This window comes from Herpailurus yagouaroundi, unplaced genomic scaffold (genome assembly GCF_014898765.1).
Source record: "Herpailurus yagouaroundi ecotype Mexico unplaced genomic scaffold, PumYag 28, whole genome shotgun sequence".
Lineage (NCBI taxonomy): Eukaryota > Metazoa > Chordata > Mammalia > Carnivora > Felidae > Herpailurus > Herpailurus yagouaroundi.
The window spans coordinates 114,154,576-114,164,168 of record NW_024412376.1 but is presented as its reverse complement, the minus strand read 5'-3'; the positions used below and the strand labels follow the sequence as shown (position 1 = coordinate 114,164,168).

At 39.1% G+C, this 9,593-nt stretch overlaps 1 long non-coding RNA gene across 1 annotated transcript in view; it reads right to left on the bottom strand.

The window, feature by feature from the left end:
• The window catches only part of LOC121031813 (uncharacterized), an 8,810-nt gene extending 5,067 nt beyond the window's left edge, over positions 1-3,743 (bottom strand). Inside the window, exon 1 of the long non-coding RNA XR_005790920.1 lies at positions 3,671-3,743. This is a non-coding gene — a long non-coding RNA (uncharacterized LOC121031813). The remainder of the gene's footprint in view (positions 1-3,670) is intronic.
• Positions 3,744-9,593: the final 5,850 nt, after the last annotated feature.

The following is a 9,593-nucleotide window of genomic DNA, read 5'->3' as shown; positions in this document are numbered from 1 at the left end:
TTCCCCTCCTCCAGGGTCTTCTGTTAAGTTTCTCAGGATCCACATAAGAGTGAAAACATATGGTATCTGTCTTTCTCTGTATGACTTATTTCATTTAGCATAACACTCTCAAGTTCCATCCACGTTGCTACAAAAGGCCATATTTCACTCTTTCTCACTGCCAAGTAGTATTCCATTGTGTATATAGACCACAATTTCTCTATCCATTCATCAGCTGATGCACATTTAGGCTCTTTCCATAGTTTGGCTATTGTTGAAATTACGGCTATAAACATTGGGGTACAAGTGCCCATATGCATCAGCACTCCTGTATCCCTTGGGTAAATTCCTAGCAGTGCTATTTCTGGGTCATAGGGTAGATCTATTTTTAATTTTTTGAGGAACCTCCACACCGTTATCCAGAGTGGCTGTACCTGTTTGCATTCCCACCAAGAGTGCAAGACGGTTCCCATTTCTCCATATCCTCTCCAGCCTCTATAGGCTCCTAATTTTAGCCACTGTGACTGGTGTGAGGAGGTATCTGACTTTGGTTTTGATTAGTATTTCCCTGACGAGGAGTGATGTTGAGCTTCTTTTCACGTGCCTGTCGGCCATCTGGATGTCTTCTTTAGAGAAGTGTCTATTCATGTTTTCTGCCTATTTCTTCATTGGATTATTTGTTTTTTGGGTGTGGAGTTTGGTGAGTTCTTTATAGATTTTGGATACTAGCCCTTTGTCTGATATGTCATTTGCAAATATCTTTTCCCATTCCATCGGTAGCCTATTAATTTTGTTGATTGTTTCCTTTGCAGTGCAGAAGCTTTTTATCTTCATGAGGTCCCAATGTTCATTTTTGCTTTTACTTCCCTTGCCTTTGGGGATGTGTCGAGTAAGAAATTGCTGCTGCTGAGGTCAGAGAGGTCTTTCCCTGTTTTCTCCCCTAGGGTTTTCATGGTTTCCTGTCTCACATTCAGGCCCTTTGTCCATTTTGAGTTTATTTTTGTGAATGGTGTGAGAAAGTGGCCTAGTTTCAATCTTCTGCATGTTGCTGTCCAGTTCTCCCAACACCATTTTCTAAAGATACTACCTTTTTTCCATTGTATATTCTTTCCTGCTTTGTCAAAGATTAGTTGGCCATACATTTGTGGGTCCAATTCTGGAGTCTCTATTCTATTCCATTGGTCTGTGTCTGTTTTTGTGCCAATACCATGCTGTCTTGATGATGACAGCTTTGTAGTAGAGGCTAAAGTCTGGGATTGTGATGCCTCCTGCTTTGGTCTTCTTCTTCAAAATTACTTTGGCTATTCGGGGTCTTCTGTGGTTCCATACAAATTTTAGGATTGCTTGTTCTAGCTTCAAGAAGAATGCTGGTGCAATTTTGATTGGGATTGCATTGAATGTGTAGATTGCTTTGGGTAGTATCGACATTTTAACAATATTTATTCTTCCAATCCATGAACACGGAATGTTTTTCCATTTCTTTATATTTTCTTCAATTTCCTTCATAAGCTTTCTATAGTTTTCAGCACACAGATCTTTTACATCTTTGATTAGGTTTATTCCTAGGTATTTTATGATTCTTGGTGCAATTGTGAATCGGATCAGTTTCTTTATTTGTCTTTCTGTTGCTTCATTATTCTGTTGCTTTCTGTTGCTTCATTATGTATAAGAATGCAACTGATTTCTGTACATTAATTTTGTATCCTGTGACTTTGCTGAATTCATGTATCAGTTCTAGCAGACTTTTGGTGGAGTCTATCGGATTTTCCATGTATAATATCATGTCATCTGCAAAAAGTGAAAGCTTGACTTCATCTTTGCCAATTTTGATGCCTTTCATTTCCTTTGGTTGTCTGATAGCTGATGCTACAACTTCCAACACTATGTTAAACAACAGCGGTGAGAGTGGGCATCACTGTCATATTCCTGATCTTAGGGGGAAAGCTCTCAGTTTTTCCTCATTGAGGATGATATTAGCTGTGGGCTTTTCATGAATGGCTTTTATGATCTTTAAGTATGTTCCTTCTATCCCGACTTTCTCGAGGGTTTTTATTAAGAAAGGTGCTGAATTTTGTCAAATGCTTTTTCTGCATCAATTGACAGGATCATATGGTTATTTTCTTTTCTTTTATTAATGTGATGTATCACATTGATTGATTTGCAGATGTTGAACCAGCCCTGCATCCCAGGAATGAATCCCACTTGATCATGGTGAATAATTCTTTTTATATGCTGTTGAATTCTATTTGCTAGTATCTTATTGAGAATTTTTGCATCCATATTCATCAGGGATATTGGCCTGTAGTTCTCTTTTTTTGCTGGGTGTTTGGATTGGGAATCAAAGTAATGCTGGCTTCATAAAATGAGTCTGGAAGTTTTCCTTCCCTTTGTATTTTTTGGAACATCTTGAGAAGGATAGGTATTATCTCTGCTTTAAATGTCTGGTAGAATTCTCCAGGGAAGCCATCTGGTCCTGGACTCTTATTTGTTGGGAGATTTTTGATGACTCGTTCATTTACTTTGCTGGTTATGGGTCTGTTGAAGTTTTCTATTTCTTCCCGTTTGAGTTTGGGAAGTGGGTGGGTGCTTAGGAATTTGTCCATTTCTTCCAGGTTGTCCAGTTTGTTGGCATATAATTTTTTATAGTATTCCCTGATAATTGCTTGTAATTTTGAGGGACTGGTCAGATTAATTCCATTTTCATTCATGCTTTTATCTATTTTGATCACCTTTTTCTTTTTGAGAAGTCTGGCTAGAGGTTTATCAATTTTGTTTATTTTTTCAAAAAACAACTCTTGGTTTCATTGATCTGCTCTACAGTTTTTGTTTTTTTTTTTAGATTCTACATTGCTTATTTCTGCTCTGATCCTTATTATTTCTCTTCTTCTGCTGGGTTTGGGGTGTCTTTGCTGTTCTGCTTCTATTTCCTTTAGGTTTGCTGTTAGATTTTGTATTGGGGATTTTTTTTGTTTCTTGAGATAGGACTGCATTGCAATGTGTTTTCCTCTCAGGACTGCCTTTGCTGCATCCCAAAGTGTTTGCATTGTTGTATTTTCATTTTCATTTGTTTCCATATATTTTTTAATTTCTTCTCTGATTTCCTGGTTGACCCATTCACTCTTTAGTAGGGTGTTCTTTAACCTCCATGCTTTTGGAGGTTTTCCAGACTTTTTCCTGTGGTTGATTTCAAGTTCATAGCATTGTGGTCTGAAAGTGTGCATGGTATGATCTCAATTCTTTTATACTTATGAAGGGCTGTTTTGTGACCCAGTATGTGATCATATATTTATAGCTACTCCACCTTTCTTTTGACTTCCAGTAGCAATGATAGATAGTTCTCCATCCCCTCACTTTCAATCCGAAGGTGTCCTCAGGTCTAAAATGAGTCTCTTGTAGACAGAAAATAGATGGGTCTTGTGTTTTTATCCAATCTGATACCCTATGTCTTTTGGTTGGAGCATTGAGTCCATTTACATTCATTGTTATTATTGAAAGATATGGGTTTAGAGTCATTGTGATGTCTTTAGGTTTCATGCTTCTAGTGATGTCTCTGGTACTTTGTGGTCCTTGCAACATTTCACTCAGAGTCCCCCTTAGGATCTCTTGTAGGGCTGGTTTAGTGGTGATGAAATCTTTCAGTTTTGTTTGTTTGGCAAAACCTTTATCTCTCCTTCTATTCTGAATGACAGACTTGCTGGTAAAGGATTCTTGGCTGCATATCTTTTCTGTTCATCCCATTGAAGATTTCCTGCCATTCCTTTCTGGCCTGCCAAGTTTCAGTAGATAGGTCTGCCCCTATTGTTATGTGTCTACCTTTGTGAGTTAGAATCTGTTTATCCCTAGCTACTTTCAGAATTTTTTCTTTATCCTTGTATTTTGCCAGTTTCACTATGATATGTCCTGCAGTAGATTGATTCAAGTTGCATCTGAAGGGAGTTCTCTGTGCCTCTTGGATTTCAAGGCCTTTTTCCTTCCCCAGATCAGGGAAATTCTCAGATATAATTTGTTCAAGTATACCTTCAGCCCCTTTTTCTCTCTCTTCTCCTTCTGGAATTCCTATGATACGGATGTTGTTTCATTTGATTGCATCACTTAGTTATCTTCTAATTCACCTATTCTCTCCTCTGCCTCTTCTGCTGCCCTCTATCCTTTTTTCAAGCCCCGTGGTTAATTTTATGGCTATTATTCTAAATTCTTGTTCCATTATATTGCTTAAATCGGTTTTGATCAATTTGTTAGTAGTCGCTACTTCCTGGAGTTTCTTTTCAGGAGAATTCTTCTGTTTCATCACTTTGGGTAATCCTTTTGGTGGCTCCCAACTGCAGGGCACTTGGGAGCCAATGTCTGCCCCTAACCCACTGCTGGGGCCAGAGTCAGACTGGTGTGTACCTTATCTTCCCCTCTTCCCACGGCAGGTCTCACTGTGGAGTGATGTGGCCCCTGTCTGGGCTAGTTGCACACGGCCAGGCTTGTGGTGCTGCTTCAATGGGATCTGGCTTTTGAGATGGGGTGCATCTGCAAGCTGCACAGGGGTGTGAGGGGCAGGCTTAGGTCGCTTTGCCTTTGGTGGTCTGCTGCAGGAGGGACCCTGCGGCACCAGGAGGGAGGCAGACCCGTGGGAGGGATGGATCCACAGAAGCACAGCATTGGGCATTCGCACAGTGCAAGCAAGTTCGGTGATGGGAACTGGTTACCTTTGGGATTTCGGCTGGGGGATGAGAGGAGGAGATTGTACTTGACAGCACCTTTGTTTCCCCTCTGAGCTGAGCTCTGTCTCCTGGGGCTCAACAACTCTCCCTCCCCGCTCTCCGAGAGCAGAGCTGTTGACTTTTAACATTCCAGATGTTAAGTCCTGCTCGCTGTCAGAACTCACACAGTCTGGCCCCTCTGCTTTTGCAAGCCCGACTCAGGGGCTCTGCCTTGCTGGGCGGCTGCCTCTCCACTGCCCCAGCTCCCTCCCATCAGCCCACGTAGCACGCACTGCCTCTCCGCCCTTCCTACCCTCTTTCGTGGGCCTGTTGTTTATGCTTAGCTCCAGAGAATCCATTCTGCTAGTCTTCTGGAAGTTTTCTGAGTTATTTAGGCAGATGTGGGTAGAATCTAAGCGATCAGCAGGATGAGGTGAGCCCAGCATCCTCATATGCCGCCATCTTTCCAGGTCTCCAGAATTATCTTATTTTATCCTTATAGTCTTGTGAAATAAATGGCAGGCAATATCATTATCTTCATTTCACAAATGACACAGCTGAGACTCACAAAGGATTGGAAGACAACTTTTTGCTATGGAAATATTATAGTTTACTTAAACTGATGATATTTCAGTGATTGTCTGAGGCTCTTGTTAAGGAGTAATACTTAGGGACACCCTGTCAAACGTCTCTAATTCCCATTTTGTGGACAAACATGCATATTCTTTTCTTAAGCCCGTCTTATTCTCTTCTTATGGTTAAGCAAGCCTGAATAATAGATTGCACACTACTTGACAGTCCTATCTCAAAGTCCTAAGCTGCAGATATTAATAAAAATCTTACAAATAAATAATATACTTGCATTAAAAATGATTAGGCTATGACTTTCCCCATTTCTCATAAACTCATTAGCACAACAGCAAGAACTCAATGAGTTGTCTGTAAGCTTTAGCAGTTTAGAAAGTTATATGATATCTTTCAAGTCATCAGACTATGCTAATTTTATGACTGTGTTAATTTCCTAAGTGACAGACATTATGAAAGTGCTGAACAGAATAGATTGTGATTAGGACAACAATGATTTTAATGGAACAAAGGTCAGCAGCTGCATAAATAGCACAACGCAAGTGGAGAGAGTGATGCCAGCGGTAATACACCCTCTGGCATGAGGATGGCTCATCTAATGATGAGGTCAGACATCAGAAAGTAGGACATTCTGGTCCGCACCCTCCACTGACCTTCCTTATTACCACTCTGAAGAAGGCAATATTCAATGGCCACACCACTTTAGTGCTCAATTATAAAAATCAAGTAATTTATCCGACTAGAGTACCAGCTCACACTTGAATCACTCTGCAAAATTTACCGTCATCCTTTCTTGAGACTATACACTCCCAAGGCATTCTGTTCAGGTTTCAGTCAATTTGTAAATATGTAAAAATAGTAATTATAATAAATTTAAAAAAACTGCTTGTCAATAACTTCTAGCACTTTTTCTTGTTCTTACATCCCTGACACAATATAATTGTAGTCTCTGTTTTACAGGATACTCAAAAATTCAAATAAAACAATTCTGTCCAGCCTCTGTCCTTCCTTATCATGCGATGCCAGAGGTTAATTGACTCTTGGTTATAAAATCCAATGGCCTTCTCTTGAAACTGCTTCTTCTTTGGTTTCCACTGCAGCTATTTTATCCATTGGCTTTGATTCTTGGAACTTTCTCGTCTCTTGACTTCCAGAACAATTATGACCCCCTAGACCTTCTACTGCTTCTTTTGAAACTTTTCTTTGTCTTCCCTGGTGTTGTAGCTTCTCCAGCTCCCAAAATAAAGGTAAGCTCAAAGCATTTCTTTCTCTTCTTTTATAGTTTGTTCCAACCTCTTATCTCTATACTACCTTGGTAGTATTCTTATTTCTGAAAGCATTGACTATGTATACTGTGTGGATATTTAACAATATGTATCAATAGCCCAGTCATATTTTCTTAATTGTATTCACACCTTTCACCTATAGCTTGCTGTCTCCATATCAATGTCCTTCCAGATTGATAAATGTAACCTATCAAAACAGAATTCATTTTCCTTCTCATATACAACTGTAAATCACCTTACCAAACTCCTGGCTTAAAATTATTACTTGTCTGTCTCTTTACCTGTTACATTCGGAGAATTGATTTCTTCTGCCGACCTAATCTCCTCAATGCCTGTTGACATTGTGCCATCTTTCTGACAATGACTATTCTCTCTTACACTGTGTAAAAACCTCTCACCAATTCTGTTCAGAGTTCCTCAAATAATCTCCCTGAAACAAAAATCTTCTTTTGTCACTGTGTTACTTATGTATGTTTAATACTCAATATATGGCCTATATGATTCAAACTGAAGCACACACTCTGTGCTATGGCCATTGCCTATGATATTTTTGTCATTTGTTTACATAAGCTTTTTTTTCTAAACCTCACCCACTGATCCTGTTGAATATTCTTTACATCTCAATTTATCTAATTTCTTTATGGTTATCATTCTTTTTTTTAATTTTTTAATTTTTATTTTATTTTTGAGAGGGGAGAGAGAGCGAGAGAGAGAAAGAGAGAGAGAGAGAGAGAGAGAGGGAGAGAGAGAGGGAGAGGGAGGGAGGGAGGAGGGGCAGAGAGGGAGACATAGAATCTGAAGCAGGCTCCAGGCTCTGAGCTGTCACCACAGAGCCCAATGCAGAGCTCGAACTCACAAACAGTGAGATCATGACTTGAGCCGAAGTCAGACGCCACCCAGGGACCCCTATGGTTCTCTTTCTTGTTTTCTAGAATAACTCCGCATTTTATTTCCCTCCTGAACATACCAAATCTTTTTCCTCCCTAGTAAATGCTGCCATTACATTAATGCCTTTTTATATTGTCCTCAGATGGACTTAATTGCTTTGAATGCTAACATCCTAAGGCATTTCATCTGTGGATTTCTCTTGGTGTGGTTGCCATTTTTTGATACTTTTGTAAATCATCTTTTTTTTTTTAATCACGTTTATCTTTCAGTGAATTTCAATTACGTTTAAACAGAAAAGTCTGATGTGTCTCAAATGATGTCCTAGAAAGAAGGAATGGGGGGGAGAGAGAGAGAGAGAGAGAGAGAGAGAGAGAGAGAGAGAGAAGGAAAGGAAGAGAGCGGGGCAGGGAGAGAGGGAGAAAGAAAGAAAGAGAGAGCGAGACAGAGAGAGATGAAGAAAGGAAGGAAGGAAGGAAGGAAGGAAGGAAGGAAGGAAGGAAGGAAGGAAGGAAGGAAGAAAAATCACCTTCTGTGTCAAACCATTTAAACAATCAAGAAACTACTGGGAGAGGTGCTTTAATTTTTGTCATCAATTTTCAGTCTTTTGTTAGAATAGAAATCTACTCCCTATTGAGATTAGAATAAACAAACAAATGTAACAACACAGTGGAGCTCCTAGTATAGAAGAGAGGATTGAGCACAGGCATTGCCCAGCGTTTCTTGAGAACCTCACTGATGTGATATGAGTGTCAAGGATGTGATGAAATGAGGATGTCTGTATATAATACACTTTGAAAAGTTGGGGAAGGGAGAAATCGATGAAATTGTTTGGATGGATAATCTGAAAAGAAAAAAAAATACAAGACTACACAAAAGGGAAGGCAGAAGACGTTTAAAAAAGCAGAAGACATTTTTCAGAGAGGAGTTTTAGAGAAAGTTCTGATCTAGAACCTGCAGGATCACAACACTGTAAAGGGAAGTAAAGTAAGAGCCACATGAATAGTTGAGAGACAGCTGAAAAGAGGACATTTCCATTTATGCTCCTTGGTCTTCATTTCTTTCCATACATGGAAAAAAACTGGCACCTGTGATGTTTTCCTCATAAGCTTGAAATAATTCAGAAAATACATTTTTAGAAAAAGATTTCATAATTAAGGAGGGAGGAGTATTTAGAAGAATTACCAAGAAAGCGTAAGCTTCCTGCCTTATTATGAATACAGCAAAGGCTATTCGAACTTCTAGAAAAATAAAAATCTGTCCTAGAAAGACCATCTATACAGTGTAGTGGGTGCTCTTACTTTAGTTACACATTACATGTGAAGACATTGCCAAAATTATGACCTGTTCAAAGAAGAAACATATCATAAAAGGAAAGAACCACATAAAGAATGAAAGAAAATACACACTTTTTTTTTTTTCAAAGAGAAAGAGTACAAGAACACAGAGGAAAAAGAACATTTGGAAATAAAAATTGAGAACATATTTCAGAAAGTGGATGTAAAAGAGAAAAAAAAAAGTAAAGAAAACCAAAGGATTAATCTAACCAGCCCAACATTTTAATAATAATAGGAGTTCCTAAAAGAGAAAGCAAATAAAATTGTGGAAAAGAAATTACCAATAAAGTACAACATCCTTCCACAGAACCTATATATATATAACACATATATATATATATATGTGTGTGTGTGTGTTATGTGTATATATGTTATATAACACATATACATACAATATGTATGTTTTCAAGATTAATAGTGTCTGCTGGATGACCAGTTTAATGAATTTTAGAAAGTCCCATGCTGAGAGAGAATATGATAAGATTTTGTTGCATGGAGGATATAAAGAAAAGATTCAAAAATCTTCAGAAGATTTTAGAGGAAAAAAAAATCCAAGTTTCATCAAAATATACAGAATCAGGTGGCACCAGACTCCTGAGCTGCAATACTAATGGTTATGATAGAGCAGAGCACCAGATCACTGCCAAGAACTTATTCACAAGAAACAATTCTATGCCCACTTAAAAAGAATGTGGATAGGGGCGCCTGGGTGGCGCAGTCGGTTAAGCGTCCGACTTCAGCCAGGTCACGATCTCGCGGTCCGTGAGTTTGAGCCCTGCGTCAGGCTCTGGGCTGATGGCTCAGAGCCTGGAGCCTGTTTCCGATTCTGTGTC